At 39.4% G+C, this 26,730-nt stretch overlaps 1 protein-coding gene across 2 annotated transcripts in view; it reads right to left on the bottom strand.

The window, feature by feature from the left end:
- The window catches only part of LOC135550317 (zinc finger and BTB domain-containing protein 20-like), a 35,273-nt gene extending 11,969 nt beyond the window's left edge, over nucleotides 1–23,304 (bottom strand). The window contains exons 1-2 of one of the 2 annotated variants that reach the window (XM_064980995.1): nucleotides 23,246–23,304; nucleotides 20,319–20,425 (exon numbers count right to left, since the gene is read on the bottom strand). The gene's annotated coding sequence lies outside the window, so the exon portion shown is untranslated. The other variant, XM_064980993.1, reaches the window with a different exon arrangement.
- Between the last annotated feature and the right edge of the window lie 3,426 nt (nucleotides 23,305–26,730).

The following is a 26,730-nucleotide window of genomic DNA, read 5'->3' on the forward strand; positions in this document are numbered from 1 at the left end:
GGGTACGAAATTATTGACACCCTTGAAAATGATGAGCAAAAATGTATAAAATATGTATAAAATAAATAAATAAATAAATTGAAATACTGAGCTATATTGCACGCAAAACATTTTTGGAAATTATATTATTTTATACTAATACAATTGCTCAGAAATATATTTTGTTTAACCCTTTACACTCGTCTCTGTATAGGAGTTGAAAATGGCATGAGCACTGATAAATGCCTAAATTGGTACAGTAATATGCTCTACATAACGTCCGAGCTCGGCCTCTGTGCTTCACAGCTCTGTATGGGTTTTGACTGACAAGACGCTCTAAAACGTGAGCATTGCGCGCAACAAGAAACTGCCCCCATCCCTCCCGCTAATTGGGCAACTGTCCAAAAAATATTGGGGACTGACCGAGTGAGGGAAATTCTGTAAATTAAGAGGACTCTGTGTATGTTTGAAAGATTAGATGTTGAGGATTAAAAAGGAAATACTGCTTTGATGTCATACAAGGAAGTCCAAATGTGCACTTCACATTTCCATGTCATAAAACTCGTGTCATATACAGTGTTCTTGGGAAATGTGCACACTTTGGAGAGGTGTGTGGCCACTTGGAGACACCAGTTAGTCCTCTCACTCCAGCTCAATTAATCAATTAGTCCTCTCACTCCAGCTCAATTATTTTGTCTTATGTTGCACCTACAACACATGTTTCAGAAATGTTCTTACCATGTTACTGAATGTATCCCAGAGTATTTTCAGATTTCGTTGTCAACAAATATGGCAAAAAGTACAGTCAATGTCAAATGCACATAAAATCAACATTGTAATGTTTGTGTTCAGTCTTGTGTCAGGTGAACTGTTGTGTCCTCACCTTTGGTCTAATAATTCCCATAATCTCCAAAATGTTCCCTTTCAATTGCCACCATGGTTATACCTTTTATATTTATTCTGTAAGAAACATTTTAATTTAGCCCTATCCATATAGGCCAATTCCCACGAGTTAACAAAAAATTACACTTTTTCTAATGAAAAAAAGGTATGTGTCAAAATGATTGACACCGCTGTTTTGCATACCTTTCAATAGCTCACCTTGCGAGGATAACGACACTGAGCCTTTTTCTAAAAGAGAACGCATTGGTCACATTGAGTGGGATCGTAGACAATTCTTCCATACAGAATTTTTCCAGATCCTTGATCTCCTTCGTCTGCGCTTAGGGACTGCCCTCTTCATATCAAACCACAGGCTTTTAAATGGGTTTCAAGTCTGGAGACTAAAATTGCAATTGCAAAATGCCGATTTTGTGGCCAAATTAAGCATTTCTTTGTGGATCCACTTGTGGCCACGTTTCAGCCTCCTAGCAGAGGCAACCAGGTTTTTTGGGATAAAATGTCCACGTACTGGGTAAAGTTCATGATGCCGTTGACCGTAACATCAAGGATCCACTCCCATATTTTACAGTAGGTATGGGGGTTCTTTTCTGCTCATAAATTCTCATTTGGATGCCAAACCCACCTGTGGTGTTAGTGGCCAAAGCCCTTTATTTTCATGTCATCTGACCAAAGCACTGGTTCCCATCCAAGTGCCAACTCGAGGGATGTACATTTGTTGGGTGACACGAAGAAGAAATAACATGACCCCTAGCATTTAGAGACATTGTTACTTGTTTAACAAAATATTTATCTGAGCAATTGTGCTAGCAGAAACACATTTCACCATACAATATAGCTCAGTGTTTCAATTATTTATTTTATACAGTCATTTCTGCCCATCTTTTATCAAGGGTGTCAATCATTTTGGAGCATACTCTATGTGCACAACCACAAACTGTAAGAGTCCAACTACGGCCAATTTATGCCTCCTCGGGTTTTTACTGTTCACAGAATGGAGGAAATGTCCATATGTCAAACTCAAAATAAACCTATTCATATCATGAAGTTTGCTGAAGGATAAATAAATACTCATATTTCATTTGAACCGTTCTGTGGTGGTCTTCTTGTTTAGATGCTGCGACTGATATGCTTATAGTACAACACAAAGCAAGTGTATTCTCGTCAACTCAACCAAATGTGTCAATGTCTTCCCATTCAAAAAATGTCTGTCCATATGTGTCCTTCATCTATTGCAATCTATTTTTGCTGAATGGTCTTCCTGAATAGGATCATACAGTATACAGTAGGAGTATTATGTTAAGCACTGAGCTTGATTAAAACCCTTACATTTCAGTAGATGTGTATGTGGGTAACCAACAACAGTTTGAATATTCTGAGGCGCCAACAATCCTTACTTTTATTTGACTGGGAAAATGTACTTGCATCAAGTTACACAACTTGTATTAACTTCCGTTCCTGACTGCAACAGACAAAGAAGACATAACATGTGACGGTAATGAATACGGAATTGTCTCCATAAATACTTTATGTAATTTATCTTTTCATCCGATTTTATTTCCTGCTTTTGGTTATCTTACCCAGTCTGCTCTGAGCTGAGATATTTATTTTCCCCCCCCAAAAAAGGGGGCTTTATTTATCCTTGCATACTTTCCATTGTATTAGTAGGCCTATGCCCCTGGCAGACCAGCCAGATGAACAGAATTAAACACTGATTTGTAGATGCACAGCAGCAGTCAAAGACAACCTTTGGGCAAAACAATGAAATTGACATACAGTAAAATATCATAAACCAAGAGAACACAATGTGATACCCGACTAGTTAAAACACAAAAAAGGGGTACAAAAAGGGTTCTTCGGGTATCCCCATAGGAGAACCCATTTCGGTTCCAGGTAGAACTCTTTTGCGTTCCTTGTGGAACCTTCCGGGTAAAGGGTTCTACAAGGAAACCAAGAGGGTTCTTCCTGAAACCAAAAGGGTTGTACCTGGAACCAAATAGGGTTCTTCAAAGGGTTATCCTGTTCTCCAATGGGGACAGCTGAAGAACCTTTTTAGATCCTAGATAACACTTCTTTTTTTTTTACAGAAGAGAGTCATTGTTTATCATTTTTTATTTTAGAAGGCATGGTTTGGAGTAGGAATGTTAGTGTGATGTTTGAAAGAAATAGAGAGATAGTAGGCTTAATTAAGCTTTAATTTCCTTGAAAATATTACTTTACTGAATACATGTGGACCTCATTAACCTGTTTCCTAACAACCAAATGTCTGTGGTGGTTACAATACAGCAGATTGACATGCAACATCAGCTCTAAGTCGATAGCTGTGTGCCACAACATTAATAATGTTTACCTCCATTGTCTTACTGAATTATAGTTTGCGGCACAGTAAATAAAGCTGTGAGCTTGTGTTGTTTGTTTTCTATGTTGGACAAAATGGCACCATGGTTCCATAACAAGCCATGGCTTTGTACTAAATCACAGGGTTTTAGGTCAAACAGCTCAAAGGAAACGAGCTTGGATAGCCTCGCCAACTAAGCCATCCAAGAAATTACATCATAATTCAATTGCTCAGACACATTATGGCCCATTTTTTTGTGTTAAAATCACAGCTAAGATGTTGATGATTCTCTCATGGCAGCCATATTATTTTGATATAGGGACTTTGCAAAAGACCTTCCAATGATGCCATGAACCAAGTCTGAAGCCCTGAACCAAGTCTGAAGCCCTGAACCAAGACTGAAGCCATGAACCAAGACTGAAGCCATGATCCAAGTCTGAAGCCATTGCTATGCAGCTGAAAAGATGTTGAGTGATGCATGGCAACAGCTGAAACACACCAATACCAATAGGACATCCTCAATTGTCTAGTGACCCCTAATAATCCATACAATCACAATAAGGTCCCAGCAGCTACACTTGTGGACCCCTGATGAAGTTGAATGTGTAAGCACACTTGCCAGGACAGTAGTCACTCTTTGACTTCTCTATTGCCTATCCAGTATGCCCATTGCCCAACACTGATTAAACATCAGACCTTCCTATTCCTACTATCAGATCATTTGTGGTAAATATCTCAGTATGAATTTGAATTCAAGTACAATGGTACATTCTATATTAAGGAGAGTCATAAAATGTACATATAATCATGCACGCATGCAAGCGCACACACGGTATGCACTCACTCTCTCACTCACTCACATTTGAAAGCACATAAAGCGGCCTTTTTCTATTCTCACCATAGTGCTTTGGAAAAGTGACAAAGTGCTGAAATCATGAGGGAAATTACACTAGTTTACAATAAGCCAGCCAATGCAGGTGTAATAGTGCGGTCAGGGACATTCTATGATGACCTGATGACAAAGGCCTCTGCATGGCTAGATTTAGACAAGACGAGCATATACATTTCCTCCCTGGCTTCAGTTGCAATCTAGACATGTAAAGCCACCTGCCTGAGGGGTGAAGTGAGGTGAATACGGGCAACAAAGGCTTCAGCTGCTCAGACTGTCACTCACAACAGTGATTCCATTTTAGCTGTGACACAGTGGGTGAGCAGCAGCCAGCTCCTACCTGCAGTGAATGCTAATCAGTCCAGGGGTCTGTATCACTGCCTCCTTCCCTCCTCCCTCCCCTGCCTTGGACGAAAGGGGCTGATGATCCTTCAAAATTAATTAGATCCTTTTTGGAGGCAGCCATTTTCTTTCACTCATTATGCCTCTGCCAAAATCTGTAGCTTTTTCTTTTCATCCCCGTTCAGGGGGAATCCAACTATACTTGCGAAATAGGTTCTTAAAAACAAAAATGCATTTATTTTGTCTGATATCGATCTTCCCCACAGCTCTCCCTTTCTCTCTCTATCTCTCTCCCTGCACTTTGTTTCCCTCTGTAGTTAGCTGTCAATAAGTCCCCAGAGGTCAGTTCGTCTGCTAGAAATCAGACACAATGCTCCAGACTGCCAGTGCCATGCCCTTACTGCCACAACAAAGACCACAGGGAAAGAAAGAAAAGGTGGGAAGAGAGCAGCATCCCCAGTCTGACTTCAGGTTAATCAGAGCTGCTTTAACTAGTTGGCAACCTCATGACAAATACTGTGCTGAATTTGGAAATCAGTTTAATCTAGGGGGGGGGGGGGAATGAAAAGGTGGGGGGTGGGGTTGAGGACAGAGATGAGAGGCGGGTTTGTGAAAGGAGACGATGTCAGCCATGTGAATAATATACATCTTGACTATGCAAATGTGACTTCAATACACACAACAAGCGTATATTTTCTCCTTGATACATGTGAGCCTACATGGCGGGGGGGGGTTCATGGAAATGAACCAACCCATTTGCTTCCTTGGGTGATGAATAATCTGGGATGTGTATTGTGTTGTGCATACTGGGCCATTCACAAGAATATTCTGACCTATTCTGATTTTATTTACTGCTAATAGCTATTATCCATTAATGCCAGCACGTAGTGTTTTGTTTCTTTTTTGTTGTTGCACCTGAGTACTATCAATCTGGTTCAACCATTTCATCGCCATGTAATTCATACTGCCGTGCCGAAAATAAAGCCGAAGACAATGGGTCCGCGTTCAACAATTGTATGGTATTTGCACACTGACGATATTGAAAAAAAAAAAAAAACATTTTTACACCAGATGAAATAATTATAAACACAAATGTCATGAGTGGAAAACGTCATTCAAACCTAATTTGTTTCCTGTCACGGTATTGTTGATGTAAACTAAGGTATTGGTCAGACAGACATCAAACCCATTAGCAGCTGCCCTACGGTTTCATCGAGGCATGTCTATAATTTCACACAGTTTTCTAAATTGTTTGACTAACATGAATAACCAAATACACATAGGTCACATCTATTCATTCACAGTAAGGAGCTACATTGCACATAAATTCACCAAAAAGTATACTAAATCTGGATACGGCATAAATAAACAGAAGGTAAATGGAACAATACTGCAAATGACACTGATCTGAATACATTATTGGCCAATTGATTGTTCAGTTCTTTCCCATCAACATTCTGTTGGGTAATTCAATTAATGAGCAATATACAGGACTACTCTTATTACAGTTGAGTGGTTGAAAATCAAACCCTTGTGCTATTAAGTATAAACATAGAAATGACCTGATAGCATGCTTAATGCACCCAAAACGCACAAACACTCTTTAGTAGAATGACTGGAAGCTCAATCTCGGGTTTTAATAGATTTATCCTTTGTTCTGCTAATGAACTTTGTTGGCAGAAAATCCATCACGTTTGAAAATCAACATTAACAAAACACCTACACACTGCTACAAATATCTAAAAATCCCTCCAACAAAAAAACAAAAAGAAGGTCACGTTGTCATGACGTGATGTGCTGAGTTGTCTACACCTCCCTTACTAGCTTTTTTCTCATTTTCAAAACATGTGTCGGACTTAACGAAGATGGAACATGCGCTGTGGGCATGTTTCTAAAAAAGGTACAGTAATTGGTACGTGCCAATACTACAGGCCATTGAAGTCAAAGCAATACCACCACTCAACACATCCGAATGAGTTCATGAATGATAAATAAGATGATAAACATTGCCCTGTTCTAAATCAAAGTTCTCTCCATTCTTAATGTTTTGGGGTCATTTGAGTTTTTGCCAACAATCTATAAGCTTAAAAAAAAAAATGTTTAAAAATGATCAAACGGATCAGTCCTTGTATCCATGTCGATGAATTTGAAAGTGGTTACATTTCAGGCTTAGGCTGTTGAAATGACTCAAAGTGGTTCCAGTAAAATGAGAGCAAAATGTTAGGTTAGGGACTGTAAGAGCACTGTTGCCTTACCATCTCAGAAATGTTATGAAAGCACTACTCAACGCTATAACAAATACATTAGAGGGGATGTTGCGTTAAAAGCTTGTTGTTGTCGGTTGTGACATAACTGTAGCCTACATTGCTTTAAAAAAAAAAATAATAATTTAAATCTCCAGAATGAGCTGGAAATATAATGGGAACATTTCATGATAGGTAGAACGATCGGGGCGGCAGGTAGCCTAGTGGTTAGAGCATTGGGCCAGTAATTGCAAAGGTTGCTAGATCGAATCCCTCGAGCTGACAAGGTACAAATCTGTTGTTCTGCCCCTCAACAAAGCAGTTAAGCCACTGTTCCTAGGCTGTCATTGAAAATAAGAATTTGTTCTTAACTGACTTGCCTGGTTAAATAAAGGTGAAATAAAAAAAATATTGAATGGACTACAGCTTACGCTGTGTGACCAAGTGCTTATTTGCAAGTAGCCTACACACAGTGTAATGGGAACATTATGGTCAGTTCAACCATTGTACTTCAGTTTTTATTTTTATTTGAAACATGACAAAATAAGGTTCTGTATATTTGCATTCTTCTGTAAACATTTTGTGAACCTTCTTCTGAGACTTGCTGAGTTATGCAAGTATGCAAGGTAGCCAAATAGGGTGTAAAACCAATAGAATCGACTCATTAGCATTAGCCGTAATGGGAAAAACTGTTGCGTTGTGGTATACCAGGAGATCAGTAGCTGGGCCGGGGTTTGTGGGTGAGCTCATAGAGGTAGTCCTTCGATCTAACATTTGAATACCATCATTGTGAGGAAAGTAACGTTTTCAGAGCGGGGGGAAACCCCTGAACGCCCAGATGCTTTGTTAAAGCAGTTTTTCCTCGTTATTTCTCTTTCGATGGCACTACTGAATCTATTAGGACATGTTTTCCTATGGGAAACGCTAACAGTCCAGCGTCTTGGTAATGAGTGTGACGTTAGCGTAGGCACACAAGACGTTTCTTGACATTACGAGAAATGTATTACGTGACCAGAACATGACACAGTTTCCCGTGATCTTGAGATAACAAAGTAAAGACTATAGCTACTTGAAAACATGCAATGAGGTAACAATTCATCAAAGTTTGAGGCAATTATGCCATCACTAAGTACAGCACTAACACTAACTATAGCACTAACTAACTATAGCACTAACTAACTATAGCACTAACACTAACTATAGCACTAACTAGCTATAGCACAAACACTAACTATAGCACTAACACTAACTATAGCACTAACTAACTATAGCACTAACTAACTATAGCACTAACTAACTATAGCACTAACACTAACTATAGCACTAACTAGCTATAGCACAAACACTAACTATAGCACTAACACTAACTATAGCACTAACTAACTATAGCACTAACTATAGCACTAACACTAACTATAGCACTAAAACTAACTATAGCACTAACACTAACTATAGCACTAACACTAACTATAGCACTAACACTAACTATAGCACTAACACTAACTATAGCACTAACTAACTATAGCACTAACTAACTATAGCACTAACACTAACTATAGCACTAACTATAGCACCAACTAACTATAGCACTAACACTAACTATAGCACTAACTAACTATAGCACTAACTAACTATAGCACTAACACTAACTATAGCACTAACTATAGCACTAACTATAGCACGAACACTAACTATAGCACTAACACTAACTATAGCACTAACTAACTATAGCACTAACACTAACTATAGCACTAACTAACTATAGCACTAACTAACTATAGCACTAACACTAACTATAGCACTAACACTAACTATAGCACTAACTAACTATAGCACTAACACTAACTATAGCACTAACTAACTATAGCACTAACTAACTATAGCACTAACACTAACTATAGCACTAACACTAACTATAGCACTAACACTAACTATAGCACTAACTATAGCACTAACTAACTATAGCACTAACTAACTATAGCACAAACTAACTATAGCACTAACACTAACTATAGCACTAACTAACTATAGCACTAACACTAACTATAGTACTAACTATAGCACTAACTATAGCACTAACACTAACTATAGCACTAACTAACTATAGCACTAACACTAACTATAGTACTAACTATAGCACTAACACTAACTATAGCACTAACTAACGATTGCAACAACAACAAAAATTGGCTGAACAACTTGTTCACTTAATTCATTGCATGTCAAGAACTCCCAGCCAACACCCCTTCTACTTAATTCCTAGCATGATTTACTTTGCATTCATGATGTTTATCATAAATACTTACAGATGTAGGATTTAAATTGGATCACCCTGTTGCAGGAAAACAATTTAAAACTTGGATTTGAGATTTAAAATGGCTTCTAAAGAAATTTCAGACTGGATTTTCCCTCATGAAAAATGTATCAACACCTACAAAAATGCCCATTAATTATAACATAATAATAATAATTCACATTTTCTGTTGCTGCAGGATTATTTCAAACTGGCTCAAAATCCTACATCTGTACAAATGGCTAAAGTATCTTGAATATCTTAACATTAATCAAGACAGGAACTCAAAACAAAGTTGAGGCTCAACCATAAATTATTCTCAAACCATTGATCAAGTTCATCTTGCAGTAGACTACAAACAGTACTTGTAAAAGCAGTCAATATCAGGATGCTGTTTGAATCTCGGGCTTGGTTGCCTTTTGATATGCATTTTAGTGGGTTTCGTGTTTCACAAAGCCATTCAGAAAACAAACCATTTGACCACTCATGTGACCGTCTTTAAAATGCTTTAACCCTGAAGCAGATATTTGCACAATTGCAGTCTCATTATTTTGGCACAGCAGGTGTCCATGGCAACTGCCACATTTGGAAGAAGAAAAAAAGGAAGAAAAATATTTAATTCAAGAGAAACAGTATAAACACTTGACCTATAGGATGTAATAAGGAATCTCTGAAAAAAAAACGTCATAGATTTTACAAACAAAGCGTTCTGTCATTGCTTTATACCATACCACAATCCAAAGCCAAACTCAACACAGACTTCTGAATAAGGGTATGTTGTATAAAAGATACAGTCATATTGTGTCTTGTTAGCTCTTATAACCTTTGACCTCTCTATAATAGTTATGCTGGCAGACTCATCTTACTTCGGTGCCAATGGCCTGCTGGCCAGCTTCTCATCCAGCTACTGTAACTAGCTACAAAAACTTACACATTGCATCAGAGATAGAGAACATTTCAAACACACTCTCTCTCTCTCACACACACACACACACACACACACACACACACACACACACACACACACACACACACACACACACACACACACACACACACTCTTACACAAACTATTGTTTGTTGTTAATCCAGAAGGGGTAGACGCAAACTGCCAACCTGAAAATATAAGGTCTTTATAAACTTGACCCATAGATTAATAATGGTGTTGCAAGGAGAACTAGTTAAGAAAGCCAGCCATTTCACAAGAATGAAGCAACGGGCCAGAAGCTCGCTGTTGTTTTTCCTGTTTCAGAAAATAATAGCAATGTGATTTAGGCTAGAGTGAACTGTGACGACTACGGTGTTGTATTAAAAGTTTAGTAATCCATTAAAACCATAAACCATTTGGCATTGTCTCAATATTTCAATTTGTAATGACAGAGGGACTCTTAAAAAAAAATTAAATAAGAGCTATGTCAGCTAATCGTGATAACAAATATTTTGTTGTTGCTCAACAGAAACGTTGTCAAGGAAAGTGCAACAACCAAATCATGAAATAGGTAAACGCCTGCTATCGTCTTCACAAGATTACATAAAATATATTTCTTAAATCAATACATTCCATGACAATACGTTTGAGTGAACTATATCCTCTTTGACGGCACAATTTAGGCTTTGGACAAAACAATCATTTGCACAACTACTGGCTAATGTGTAAGGCTGTTGCAGACACAGATAGTACGAGGACAAATTTTTTTAAAAACTTGACCAGCAATGTTGCTAGAATGTACAAGTCATTCTACCAAATATTTATTTTGTCAAAATGTAATTGTGATACCTTGATAATTGTCCTTTAGAATGTAAAATGGCCTGCAGTAGACCACCAAAGCTTGCATGAACATAGGTTACAGTCATGTATTATCTCACACAGTATAACAATTGAACAGAGATTAAACTACACGTGAGACAAGCTAGTTTTACTATGCTTGACATGCAAGCTGCTGCAACATGTAAAAGCAAGTAGAGAGCAGAAATTCTTGAAAGAAGAATAACAATGTGTCTGGATCACTAGGTCATATCCCCATTGTGACCTGTTTTCTCTTACCCCTACAAGAAAGCACACTTGCCACAATCTCTCTAAAAAAGGTTCGCTACCTAGCTGTTAAATACTCTGAATCAGTCAGCACACATTCTAAAAATAATACTGAGAAGCTAGCTTATGTAAAGAGTATATTATGAGTATCATTTGACAATCCTGATCCATTTCATGCAAGTGTTCGGCTAGAGAAAGAATGCAAAAGCGGAGTGTCTGTTTCTTCAGTGGATATTCATAAAGCAAAAATAGATTTGTTTGTGCATAAACCAAAATAATTTCATAAAAGAAATAGGGCCTAACTGTTTTCATCGGCAAAGCAAAACATCTAAAGATATGACTGCCAACTATTTCCTGAAAAATAATTGCTACCCTATTAATAAAAAGTAACAAGGTGTGGAAAGTCCAAGTAGCATTTACTTTGTGGGTCAACTCTGGTTTTATAACACAAATGCTGTTGTGCAGATTATACGTCTCCGGTTTTTCCATTGCACACCAATGTCACTGTGTGTTTTTTAATGGGATATAGTTCGTCTTACAGCTTTGGCTACAAGTGTTGTTCACTAGCATGGGGTCTAAAATGCTTTTCAGGAGGTCTAGGTGTAAACAAGTAGAATATAGGTCTAAACTTACGATGGGATAATCCACACATTTTCCTGAAGAAACCATTTTATTTATTTTCTAAAAACCATCTTCAGAAACTTTCCTTTTTGAATACACAGTGATCTCACCATGACTTGTAGAAAACCATATGGTTGGCGGGGTTAGCTGAGGACACACATGCACCTTGGCACACATACAACTTCCCTATTAGAATCCAAGATACATTGCTCACATCAGTGAAATGCCCGAGTCCTCGTGGATGTGTTTAAAGAGTAAGACGGAGAAAAAAGTCATTACATGACCATGTCTTTTGCCTAAATCAAATCCGTTTTTAAGGAACTCAAGAACAGCACAGCAAGAACATACAGACACTACCGTAAAGGCTAAAAGAGATTCTAAAACAATAAACTACTGTAGGTTACAAAGTCCTTAGATCGATGGCAATCTACCATAAAGTTCACTAAATTTGTGTTAGTGCTTACTTGTTCTACTCCATCATACCCCCAAGGAGGTATTTTCTTTTGAGGCTGCTGAGAAAAATGCATGGTTTGAATAATAATGGCTTTGTTTCACTTTATTTAACTCAAACATTGTCTAATAAATCCCAAATACATAAACATGGTAACAATATTATTTTCCATTGTGCCCCTTGGCTGCGGTGTGGGTTTGATTGTAATTCAGACTTATTATCTGACAATCAAACTGATTCACTCTACATTGTAAGAAGTAGTCATGTTAGATCTGGCACAGAAAACTGACTTACATAGTACTGTCAATGAAATAAGCTTAGACACGAGAGATAATATAGGCCTACTGCTTGACACCATATAGAAAAGCCTTTCAACAAAGTCTCCTGTTGGACTTTTGGTTTTTAAATAACTGCAATCTAAACATTGGAAAGGGAGTGGCAATCTATTCACACGGTTCATGACTATTAGAGGTAGGCCTATAAGCATACACTGTGTACCTTTGTGCTAAAACATAGCCCTGGTGAACCAGTCGGGTTTGCCATCTCAAGCATTACTTGAGTTATATGCATATTTCACAAGTCAGAAGTGACTGTCACTGGGCAAGAATGTTAACACTATCCAGTGATCTGCTCAGATAGCGTGCTCTCCAACTTGCGAGTCAGCTGCCAGAGTTTGGTCGTTTTCAAGCGTATCACTATTGTGAAGTTTGATAGTTTATCAAATAAACAAATATAGCCTATTGATCAATATCATTATGGTTTGACACTGTAAATTATTTTGGCAGTAAAATGTGTTAACAACTCTTCTTCATCTGATAATAGGGTAACTTAAGGTTACTTGCGTAACCCCAGTTCTCTGTAGTACAATCACTGTTAAGTGGGTTCTCTTAATTATTTGTTTTCGACATCTCATTTGTGAAATTCTCCTAAGTAGCTTGAAGAACCAATGCAATACAGTGTATTGGGAAAATATTCAGACCCCTTGACTTTTTCCACATTTTGTTACGTTACAGCCTTATTCTAAAATGGATGAAATTGTTTTCCCCCTTCGTCAATCTACACACAATACTTGTATAAACAATTATAAACAGAAATATCAAGGCACTAGTGCGTTGTCTTGGCTGTGTGCTTGCGGTCGTTGTAATGTTGGAAGGTTAACATTCTCCCCCAGTCTGATGTCCTGAGCGCGCTGGAGCAGGTTTTCATCAAGGATCTCGCTGTACTTTGCTCCGTTCATCTTTCCCTCGATCCTGACTAGTCTCCCAGTCCCTGCTGCTGAAAAACATCCCCACAGCATAATGCTACCACCACTATGCTTCACCATAGGGTTTGTGCCAGGTTTCCTACAGACGTTATGCTTGGCATTCAGGCCAAAGTGTTCAATCTTGGTTTCATCAGAGCAGAGAATTTTGTTTATCATAGTCTGAGAGTCTTTTAGGTGCAGGCTGTCATGTGCCTTTTACTGAGGAGTGGCTTCCGTCTGGCCACTCTACCATAATGGCCTGATTGGTGGAGTGCTGCAGAGATGGTTGTCCTTCTGGAAGGTTCTCCCATCTCCACAGGGGAACTCTTGAGCTCTGTCAGAGTGACCATATGGTTCTTGGTCACCTCCCTGACCAAAGCACTTCTCTACCGATTGCTCAGTTTGGACCGGCAGCCAGCTCTAGGAAGAGTCTTAGTGGTTCCAAACTGCTTCCATTTAAGAATGATAGAGACCACTGTGTTCTTGGGGACCTTCAACGCTGTAGAACTGTTTTGGTACTCTTCCCCAGATCTGTGCCTCGACAGAATCCTGTCTCGGAGCTCTACGGAAAATTCCCTCCACTTCATGGCTTGATTTTTGCTCTAACATTCACTGTCAACTGCGAATGTGTGTGCCTTTCCAAGTGTGTGCCTTTCCAAATCATGTTCAATCAATTGAATGTACCAGAGGTGGACTCCAGTCAACTTGCAGAAACATCTCAAGGATGATCAATGGAAACAGGATGCAGCTGAGATCAATTTTGAGTGTCATAGCAAAGAGTCTGAATACATATGTAAATAAGGTATTTCTGTTTTTTAAATTTTTTATAAATTAGCAAACATTTCTAAAAGCCTGTTTTCACTTTGTAATTATGGGGTATTGTGTGCAGATTGATGAGGGGGAGAAAACGGGGGAGAATCCATTTTATAATAAGGCTGTAATGTAACAAAATGTGGAAAAAGTCAAGGGGTCTGAATACTTTCCGAATGCACTGTTTGTCTGTGAGAGAGTGGCGAATGAGTGAGACCCTCCCCTCATACTAAAGATCCTGCCCTCTAATCATTCTCAAGCATGCCAAACTTCCTCACATTCTTGCGAGTATGAGAATGTGGTAAGATTAGGGTTGCAAAGGGTCGGAAACTTTCCGGAAAACTTTTCCATGGGAAGTTAAACCCGGGAATTTTTCTTAAATTGATCAAAAAAAGTTAGCTTATAACAGTGAATCTTTTTGGGGGGATACACATAAGGCAATTCCAGATCTTGTGTCATATTTTGGTTAAACCTTCCCCAATTCAATGGAATTGCAACCCTCTGCATGCACAGTGCATTCTTCCATCACATGTACAGCTGATTCTCAAGATATTGCACACTAATGAGATGCTATTGGGCCCACACTACTACATTGTCTGAGCCAAGGACTACATGCTTTCTGGTAAGTTTTGATTACAATACTGGGTGGGGTGAATATATTTTATATAACACACATGATTTTTTGTTAACTAGTAAATAGTAGCCTACAGCAAAGTGTGTTAAAATAATTTCTAACTTGTTAGCAATTTCTGCTAGTTAGTTTTGGCTACCATGTGGGTTTTAGCTTGCTTGAGCCTGCTAACTGAGGAGTGTTAATTCACCTGTTTCCATACATGTTTCATTTTAAAACATTTATCTTACAAAGGAGTTGTTTAATCTAACTGCTTAACTATTTATCTGTACATACATGGAATTGTACTTGGGGTTTCTTACTCTTTACAGGAAAATGCCACGGGCACTATCTGAATTGTGTGGAGACATTTCACTGCAGCTAATGTAGATGGAAAAGCTGTGTACATTTGCAAATACTGTGCCAAATGTGAAGAATGCAACAAAGATGTGGAATCATCTGGCCAAGTGCATAAAGTTCCCTCAGCGCTCACAACAAGCAACCTCTGATAAAAGTCCCTCTACTTCTATTTGCGGGGAAAATGATGAATCAGAAACCTTATCAATAGCAACAGCTCATGGTCCTCCAGGAATCATACGTTTTGTTGATTCAATGGAGGAACGTAGTCAGAGAAATGCTGAGGAATGTCTTGCTCGAGCTGTGTATGCAACTGGTTCACCTCTGATGCTCAAAGGCAATGTGTATTGGAAGTGATTTTTGAATGTTCTTCACCCAACATCCCTCCAACCAGACATGCTTTATCTACTCATTTGCTAGATGCAGAGTTCAACAGAGTTCAAGTGAAGGTCAAGCAAATCATAGAGAAAGCAGACTGTATTGCAATCATCTCTGATGGGTGGTCGAATGTTCGTGGGCAAGAATAATTAACTAAATCATCTCCACCCCTCAACCAGTATTCTACAAGCACAGACACAAGGGACAACAGACACACCGGTCTCTACATTGCAGATGAGCTGAAGGCAGTCATCAATGACCTTGGACCACAGAAGGAATTTGCACTGGTGACAGACAATGCTGCGAACATGAAGGTCTAAAGTGGAGGAGTCCTACCCTCACATCACACCCATTGGTTGTGCTGCTCATGCATTGAATCTGCTCCTCAAGGACATCATGGCACTGAAAAACAATGGATACACTCTACAAGAGAGCCAAGGAAATGGTTAGGTATGTGAAGGGTCATCAAGTTATAGCAGAAATCTACCTCACCAAGCAAAGTGAGAAGAATAAGAGCACCACATTGAAGCTGCCAGCAACACCCGTTGGAGGTGATGTTGTCATTATGTGTGACAGTCTCCTGGAGGGGAAGGAGTCTCTCCCAAGAAATGGCGATTTCACAGTCTGCCGATATGGACAGCCCCATCAAGAGGATCCTCCTGGATGATATATTTTGGGAGAGAGTGGTAAGCAGCCTGAAACTCCTGAAACCTATAGCAGTATCCATTGCATATATTGAGGGAGACAATGCATTCCTGTCTGATATTCAGACTCTGCTTGCAGATGGTGCCATCTGGGCAAATTTGAGGCTTTTTGAGCCTGACAATGAGCCATCCTCAACAAGGTTGGAAAAGTGACAGTGAAGATGAGGCCTCAGAGTCTGATGTTCAAGAGGTGGACCTTGAGGTCCAGGGAGAAGACATGGAAGCCTGAGAGGGAGACAGCCAAAGCTTTAGTTTCTAGACTATCATTTTACAGATGTATGTTGAAAATGTTCTTGGGAAATGCGATGGATCATTGGGGATAATTCAATATTTCCTTTCTTCTGTTGTTCAGTGAAATCATCCCATGTGAAGAGTCAATTAATTGAATTACAGTTCACTTACTTATGATAAGGTAAAAGGTTTATATTTCTGTCTCCATATGATATGGTAAACATATCCAATGCAAAAAGCATCTACATTTAAATTGTATTAATTTGCATATATTACCATTAATTCCCATATATTCCCGTTAATTCCCACGGAAAGACTCCACCTCTGAATATTCCCCAAAAAGGGCAACCCTAGGTGAGATAATATCAAAGAACCGGGAATACGTGGCATTTTGTTACGTTACAGTCTTCTTTAAAAAAAAAATTTAAAACATTTTCTCATTATGGTATACACAATTCCACCATAATGACAAGGTGAAAACAGGTTTTTAGAAAGTTTTGCAAATGTATTGAAAAAAAAGCAATCCCTGCAGGTAGCCGAGTGGTTAGAGCATTGGACTAGTAACTGAAAAATTGCAAGATCAAATCCCCGAGCTGACAAGGTAAAAATCTGTTGTTCTGCCCCTAAACAAGGCAGTTAACCCACTGTTCTGTCCCCACAGGAGGCCTTTTGCCTTCTGGTAGGCCTTCATTGAAAATAAGAATTTGTTCTTAACTGACTTGCCTAGTTAAATAAAGGTTAAAAGAAATCTACATAACTATTCAGACCCTTTGCTTTAAGACTTGAAATTGAGCTCAGGTGCATCCTGTTTCCATTGATCATCCTTGAGATGTTTCTACAACTTGATTGGAGTCCACCTGTGGTAAATTCAATTGATTTGACATGATTTGGAAAGGCACAAACCTATCTATAAGCTCCCACAGTTGACAGTGCATGTCAGAGCAGAAATCAAGCCATGAGGTCAAAGGAATTGTCCGTAGAGCTCAGGTGCATCCTGTTTCCACTGATTATCCTTGAGATGTTTCTACAATTTGATTGGAGTTCACCTGTGGTACATTCAATTGATTGGACATGATTTGGAAAGGCACAGACCTGTCTATATACTGTAAGGTCCCACAGTTGACAATGCCTGTCAGAGCAGAAACCAAGCCATGAGGTCAAAGGAATTGTCCGTAGAGCTCAGAGACGGGATTGTGTCAAGGCACAGAACTGGGGAAGGGTACCAAAATGGAATAAGTGGAATAAGTTTGGAACCACCAAGCCTGTTCCTATAGCTGGCCGCCTGGCCAAACTGCGCAATCGGGGGAGAAGAGCCTTGGTCAAGGAGGTGAACAAAAACCCGATGGTACAGAAAAGTACAAAGTACAGAGAGATCCTTGATGAAAACCTGCTCCAGAGTGCTCAGGACCTTAGACTGGGACGAAGGTTCAGCTTCCAACAGGACAACGACCCTAAGCACACAGCCAAGACAACGCAGGAGTGGTGTTCGTGACATGTCTCTGACTCGTCCTTGAGTGGCCCAGCCAGAGCCCGACTTGAACCCGATCCAACATCTCTGGAGAGACCTTAAAATAGCTGTGCAGCGATGCTCCTCATCCAACCTGACAGAGCTTGTGAGGATCAGCAGAAAAGAATGGGAGAAACTCCCCAAATACAGGTGTGGGCTAGTAGCCTAGCTAGTTAACACAGTGCTGGTCGGAGAAGCTAATCATATAACAATGTGAACGTAGCTAGTGTTCACCAAGTGGGCTAGTAGCCTAGCTAATTAGCACAAAGTTAGCCAAAGGAAGCTAGTGCTATGTTCGGCTTGCGACGAACAAAAGCATGGCTTCTCGACTGATAAGCAGGACGGTCGATCTAGTCACAGCCGGTAGTGGGTTAAACTAAACATGAGAGCGAACTAGTAATTCTACCATTGCAGGTATAAAACCTAGTCGGTAGGATAGCTAGCCTTGCGGTGAGAAAGCTAGGTTAGCTAAGCCTTGCAGCTAAGCTAGCCAAGTCTCCGTAGCTAGCCGTGTGACATTAGCTAGAACAGGAGATGAAGGAAGAAAAGCGGTGAAGCTAATTCTTACCCGAAGTAGAAAGTATTCTTTCAGGAAAGTCACCCAGAACAAAAGATGAGATCTGATAACCCTGTGCTTGTTGGTGCAACCTTGACTACACACCGGTGAATGGTTAAGCAGGAAAACAGATCAAGTTGTGCTGAAGAAAACTAAGTAGAAGTCTTCTGTGAGGAAAAGAGGTGAGAATGATCAGAGGTCAGGCGAGTGGCTCTTTAATATCAGGGGAGGGGCTCCTTCATTCGCCACTCGACCTGTCTGTCTCTGACAGACATGTATGATTGGTTCTTCGAGTTACTTAGGAAATTCTGGTGAATCCCACGAATGGGATGTCAAAACGAATAATTAAAAGAGAACCCACCTCTTAGCAGTGATTGTGGTACACTTAGCAATGGAAGGCGCACTGCACTCTACCCCTCCTCAACTTTCTTTCCATGGCCTCAATACTTCCTTGGCCTACTAGGCATATGTCCTTGGCAGTAGTCGATGAATGGTTTCTAATGCCTAGGTCGCTACAATACGCAAAGTAAGGTTAAAGTATGTTAAACAGCAAATACTAAAATAAGAATTTCCAAATAATTACAACTCATAAAAACAATGCACAAACTCATATGTAGCAGTGTGGCCACATTTCTGCATGTAGGCTCGGCCTTAAATGGATACTTTGAGATGTTGTCAATGATGAACTCGTGGATACCATTTTTATGTCTCTGTGTCCAGTATGAAGGAAGTTAGAGTTGTTTTTACAAACCAATGCTAACTAGTATTAGCACAATGACTGGACGTCTATGGGTATCTGCTAGCTCTAACTTCCTTCATACTGGACACAGAGCCATACAAATTGCATCAATGAGTTCATCTGACTCTGGGGAAGTAGATAAAGAGCCTCATTAACAAAATCTCGAAGTATCCCTTTCAAAGCTGTAAGAGAAATCTGTTACACAATTTGGGCACAATAGCACTATTAAGCTTAAATCATGTTACATATATGCTCAGACAATTACTGCTGAATATCTTATGCTTGCCCCCCCCCCCATGTAGACTAGAGGACATGACATAGTAATGTGAACTCTTCATCACATTTTCAGGATATATTTCAGGGCTAAAAGGAGCTATTAGCAGCAGGACATCTTACAGCGTGCTCCTGAAAAGCCTTTAATGGGCTTTCAAAAAATGCACAATATTGTAATCTGTGCCCTAGATACCACACCAATATATGTTTCTGAGTGTAGCCCAATGCTAAAATATCATTACATAATGTGTCGGGGAGCATTAGTTTGCCACTTACTGATTTATTCAGCAAATGAGAACAACACAGCTGTTGCTTAGCTAATTTACAGTTTTCTACGTCTTCAGTTTAAAAGCTTGCTGTGTTGAAGAGAAAGGGAGGCCTTCTGTGGAGAGGATGCATTTACAAATGTCTCAATATGTCAATATTTTAGTGACCATTTGCCAGAGAGCTGACAGCTGGGCTTGCTAACACTGTAGAACATACTACAGTATTTGCATAGGGGGCAGCTTTGATTGAACAGCAGGCCTAAGTTGGTTGGAAGCTGGAACTACTAAAACTGAGAGGCTGAAACCATTCTACTATGTGCTTGAGCAAAAGAGGACAGGAAGCAATATTAAAACGGCAAATACAATGTCTTCCTCTGGCTTTGTGATAGTTACAATTCTTTCAAAAATATATATCTAATCAAGATGTGGTACCCATTGCATGATTATGGAATTAGCCACACAAAGCAATCAGGTGGTTCCCTTGAGAGCCGAAGGGTATGCCATTACATTTTCATCAAACTTTTGTTCTGTGAGCACAAATAGGCACATGGCTTACCTTTCAATTTAAACTGGACACCTCCAAAACCTCCCCACATTGCAATGACATCACAGATCACATTTGATGTCCTGGCAGTGTCTTCGTGAGCCAATCCAGACGTATCGCTATGGACAAAGTACTGAATCAATTATCATGAATCGAAACTTGACATTTTGCATTTAAAATATTTGTTTTGTGATTGCTCATATGAAGAGTTCTTATAAGACATAGTTAACAAACAAACTCCTTCAACTCTGCTTGCCCCTCTGAATTGTAGCCTGAATAACCAGTGAGGTTTTTCTTCACAACCTGAAAATGTGTTGTAATAGTTGTAAGTACTATGTAACAATGTGTATGTAGTTACACTATTATTGGGATTACAATAAAAATGTGACAATTATGGACAACTGGGCCTGTTTACTACGTGTTGTGGTTGAATTAATGAACTCCGTAAGAAAATTGGATTTAACTTGAAACCGAAGAGCAGAAAAGGCTGTTGGATGCCAAAATCGCTCTAAAGAGTAGGCCTAAATGTCCAACCAACAGGCTTGAATTGCAATATTTCATGTGTGATACTGCACTCATTACAATAATTATAATTTCATCCATCATAGCATAGGCCCACTCTGCATACAGCCTCAATCACTACAATGGTGGATGTGTTAAATGAAAACTTTCCATATCAAACCAGTGTACTTAACATAAAACTGCATATCTCAATCTCATCATCAAAAGGGAAATGGATATCAAAAATGGGAGGGAACATACTTGTAGGCTATAAACTTTATAATGTGCATTTCAGTTATGAGTTTTATCTTAGCTCAAGATGTGTATTGATCAGTAAACGTAGGCTACTTGTCAACAGGCATTTGGGGGAAAAAATGGATTCTTCGATGCGTGATCCTATGCGTATCCTACAGTTCAACACTATTCTTCATTATGTCTACAGCCTATGATTCACGAGATCATTTAGGATAAGATGCGCAACTCAACACACTCATGCCTGCAGCAGCCAGTGCACATGTGCTTAAAAACGTGCGGCTGGTTATCCATTACAACTCACAGTGCCAAGCAAGGTTTCTGTTGTGGAGTTACCGGTATATTCCAGCTATATATAGTAAGCCTATTCTATATAGGGCAGACATGCCTCCACAGTAGTCTATGACCATTAGAAGACTGTTATAGGGGGGTGAATGGGAAACAAGCCAAACCGAAACAGTTATATTTAAAAATGTAATTATCCGAAAAGGACATTGTGAACCATCTCTGACTGATTCAATAAAGTTTGTTATTCACCCATAAATCTCTTCAACCTGCAACATTTGTACAATGTTTCATTCTAATAGACTATATAGGCTGTGGCTACTCCTAACCTTGTTGACCAAGTCTGGTGCTGACATCCAACATGCGGTGCAGAGGCAATAGTCTCAACAACTTTGAGAGATGGATAGGACGTTTTGCCCCACTGATCAACTGTCAAATCAACCGTCAATAAAATTGTTAAAACTAATGAAACTGTTTGAAGTTGGAGAAACCAACATCTTGATGAGCCAATTCACTGCTTCAAGCACCCCATGTGCCGTCATTTATCAAACTAACTGGACTGTCTCCCATAGGACTATAGGCCTATGCCTAATGATATCATATTTCTATATGATATTCTTCTATATGATATTCTTCTAATTTCCTATACGGGCATGTACGTCAATATAGCTGGAATTGCGCAACAAAGATCGTGACAATAAAAGAGGGCATTCATTTTGTAAAACATGGCACCAAAATCCAGAGCAGATGGACAGTTTTTATTCTATCAGCGAAACTAAATCCGCAGTGTCTTTCATAGTTTTAGCCTAGGATATTGGCTGAATATGTAGGCTACCTTTCTGTGTCAGGCAGATGTTAATGTATAATTTAATTTGACAAACGTCTGACACCTTGCATCCTAATTTTAATTTAGGTACAGCATGTGCCAAACTAAAATATTTGAGGGCTTTATTGCCATTTTAGTTCTATTTCGCCCATTGTTCGGTCCAACAAGTGTTGACTTGGTAGGGGGCTGGACACAATTTGGACATAGTCCGAGAAAACAGCCAACAGACGGAGATACAACATAGTGGTTTTAAATTGTATGCCTGCTCCTTCTCATTCCCAAATGATTGACCCTTATATATCAGTTTATTCCGCTTCACGCACCACACCGCATGCACTAAACTCCAGATGTTCATTGTAAATTATCCTTATGTTGTCTAATTTGTGTTATACAGTCTTAACCATGGAGCCCCATTCATAATAACGTGACGGTCCGAAGTAGAGCAGTCAACACAATTCATCTCTGTCCAGAATAGGAAGGAGTAAAACTAAGGAAATAAGCATTGATGTTGAGAATAATGACAGATGGGCAACCTAGGACGTCATGAAAGTGAGCAGAGCGTCTTTTTTGTCGGGTGTAACGTAAAACTGACTATTGTAAATCCATACTATCTGTAATCAATAGACCCCACAATATCATATATCATTCTGCATTTACGGTCTAATTCAATAAGGCTCTGGAATGCTGGAAGGAAATAAAGTTTTACTGATTCTGCTGTAAATCTAGTTGGGAAATCCAGAAATGGAGGCAATGGAACTAAACGTAAAATTGTCTGTATGTTTTAAGATTCACTTACTTCACTTACTTAAGTTTAGTATATATCATATATAGAGAATAACTGTAATATATTCTTATAAATAGCCTAACATAGACCGTTTTAACACCAGCCCCTTCCCTCACTTTTCCTATTTCTTACCTGCTGTCCTAAGCTTTTTTTCCAATGGCGAAAGCGATTCACAGCTTCCCCGGTTTTTCCCCGGCAAGGCTTCGAATTGTTTAATATTTTCCCTTACTTTATTTCATTTCTCACTTCCATCTTCTTTCATCTCATCAATAAACACACGCTGCAGCCTACCTTCATAAAGGACTTCAACGAGTTCAAGTGCGCCCTCCCATTTTTTAACTATACGTTGAATATTTTGGACAGGCACGCCTTTTCACTTACGATTGGAACAGAGCCTCTCTTGAGCGATGTAGGTTGGAACATAAATCGGTCAACGTGGTTTTGCCCCAATCATTGAGCCGTACACCCTCTCTACGGAGTGCAGTGGGCCGGTGAAACTGTCTCCATGGCATTGTGGCTCCGAAATAGTACATGTCCTCTTACGCAGACAGGGTTGTTTGATCCAATATGAACAACCGAAGACCGTAGTTTTAATGAAATTCCACTCTCTGTGTCTTGAAATGTTCATCCATGCAGAATATACGTCTTCGCAGAATGTTATTTAAGGAAATAATTTTCATTCAAGTCATCAAGGGTTCATTTCCTCTTACACGCGTTTATATAAAAAAAAATATATATATAAATATATTTTTATATAGGACTATATTGGAATCATGACGCTTGGTTTATAATGTAAAGAGAATAACTATAGTTTCAATATTCCATTGATCAAAAGGGCAGTCAATTGAAGAATTATGTCTATCATGTGTCTGTACTTTGCATTGGACAAAGTCGTTGTCAGTAACTGCTACCGATTGGTTTGCAGCTTCATATTGGATGACGGTGCTGCCTATCATTTTTAGTACCAACAAGCTAGATTGGCTGCCGTGTCTTTTACTTTCTACGCATTTCTATTTTCTCATTTATTTATTTTTTAACGTCCCGAGCTGACCTCAAGCCAAGATTTAAAAAAAAATGCTGACGGTTTAGCTGGCCAATCAGATTGAGTAATGCAATATTAAATTGTTTTGTTCTCCAATGCGTTCACAGATATGTTCTGACTGGCATAAAATATAGCAATAGTGGATCTTTCAAGTCCCCACACCCCCCTCCGGCCTTCATGCCCCCTCCCTGTCTAGACAGTGACAGGTGTGTGTGTGCGAGCGCGCTTGTCTGATGTCTAGACTTGAATAAATCAGCCTTAATTAAAGCTGAAGTTAATGTTTATTGTATATTCTAAACATCATGGGCTTTTCGTTACCGGCAACACCATGAGATGTCGAATATATCTGCAGAACCCGAAGTAGGCTATCACGTTCTCTCTTGGAATGATGCTTACCAGGGGGTTCTGTTTCATGCATAATGCTCTGTTATAGGATAATTAGGTGTGACTCATAGCCTAAATAATACGCGTGCTTCGGCTTACTATGAAATTAGACTAAGAAAGACAACATGACGGGAACCATTGAGCAAACATAGTCCCGCAAGACACATCTCATAACTACAATGTACTCAAACAATCGCCATTTCTCATGGTAAACTTTCATCCCGAATTGTAGATTTCCGGATTTTGTGAGACGTGCATTTGGTTGATTATGAGCGCCACCTGGCGGATATTTAGTATTTTCATTCCGGGTTAAGGGGAGGACACCCGCGGCGTGAGAAGGGGTAGCCACAGATAGAACAATGAGCCAAACATTTCACCAGATGTATACGTGTGAAGCATCGGGTTGGGTTTTTCCGCTCACCAACAAATATGGTGATGAGGAAGCATAGTGGCCGGCAGTGGGAGAAGATAGAGCGAAATGGATTTTGGCCGAAATAATGCACATTTTCTAATCGAGTAAAAGTTTAATCTCAATACAATGTTCCCAAAACTACTGTTCCCAAAACTACATTCTTATACGAACACGAGTGGACTAAGTTTTGTAGATTTTACCCTTTGCCAAAGTTTTAAGAAATTGCATTGTTCAGGATTGCAATGGTGAATTGGGTTCACCATTGCGCACTTCACCGAGTTGATGTTCCCTAACGGAAATACGCATATCAATGATATAACTAGCCAATAGGATCTCGCTAGCTTGTGCTTGCCCCCCTCCCTCTAATCTTGCTTGTTCTGCCCACTATGACTCATTTGTTCCCGTTGGAAACGACAGGCTGTGGTGTATCTTGGGTTAGTTATAAAAATCTTTGGATGCTGCATCCCAATATGGCAACTGGATTATGGGCGAATGGGTGTGTCGAAAGGAAATTAGTGGGCGTGTGGAAAAAAGTGTGTGAGTCAAAAGTGCTCTGCTATAGGTTTGATGGTTTTCATTGATCCGTGTTTTTTTTTCTTCAGTTTCTTACCATGCAACTACCATACATTGACCTACCTTACCGTGAGAGTTTGGACTTCTTCTTTTAAGCCAGAGGATGAGTCTGAGTCGTATTTCACTGTTTGGTTTACACAAATAATTGTTCATTTTAAGTTATAAAACTGGCAATTGTTTATTTTTGATTAAAAGTATTGATGGCGAGTGTACTTAATGCGTTCCATGCGTGTGCAGCTGTCACCCTGATATTGGATACTAGGTAGCTACTTCCCAAGGGCCGGACAGTAGTGCTTGTCAAGAAGAGCTAAGGGCACTGTGTCCCATTCTTGTTGCTGTTCATGCCCTCCCAATTGAGTAGTAGACTAAATATACAGTACCAGTCAAAAGTTTAGACACACCTACTCATTCAAGGGTTTTTATTTATTTTTTACATTGTAGAATAATAGGGAGGACATCAAAACTATTCAATAACACATATGGAATCATGTAGTAATCAGAAAAGTGTTAAACAAATCAGAATATCTTTTACATTTTAGATTCTTCAAAGTAGCCACCCTTTGCCTTGATGACAGTTGTGCACACTCTTAGCATTCTCTCAACCAGCTTCATGAGGTATTCACCTGGAATGCATTTCAATTAACAGGTGTGCCTTGTTAAAAAATAACAGCTCAAATAAGCAAAGAGAAATGACAATTCAACATTATTTTAAGACATGAAGGTCAGTCACTCGGTAACAACTTTGAAAGTTTCTTCAAGTGCAGTCGCAAAAACCATCAAGCGCTATGATGAAACTGGTTCTCAGGAGGACCGCCACAGGAAAGGAAGACCCAGAGTTACCTCTGCTGCAGAGGATAAGTTCATTAGAGTTAACTGCACCTCAGATTGAAGCGCAATTAAATGCTTCACAGAGTTCAAGTAACAGACACATCTCAACCTCAACTGTTCAGAGGAGACTGTGTGAATCAGGCCTTCATGGTCTAATTGCCGCAAAGAAACCACTAATAAAGGACACCAATAAGAAGAAGAGACTTGCCTGGGCCAAAACACACAAACAATGGACATTAGACCGGTGGAAATCTGTCCTATGGTCCTATGAGTCCAAATGTGAGAATTTTGGTTCCAACCTCCGTGTCTTTGTGAGAGTAGGTGAACGGATTATCTCTGCATGTATGGTTCCTACCATGAAGCATGGAGGAGGAGGTGTGATGGTGCTTTGCTGGTGACACTGTCTATGATTTATTTAGAACTCAAGGCACACTTAAACAGCATGGTTACCACAGCATTCTGCAGCGATACGCCATCTCATCTGGTTTTTGCTTAGTGGGACTATCACATGTTTTTCAACAGGACAAAGACTCAAAA

This window comes from Oncorhynchus masou, chromosome 12 (assembly GCF_036934945.1).
Source record: "Oncorhynchus masou masou isolate Uvic2021 chromosome 12, UVic_Omas_1.1, whole genome shotgun sequence".
Lineage (NCBI taxonomy): Eukaryota > Metazoa > Chordata > Actinopteri > Salmoniformes > Salmonidae > Oncorhynchus > Oncorhynchus masou.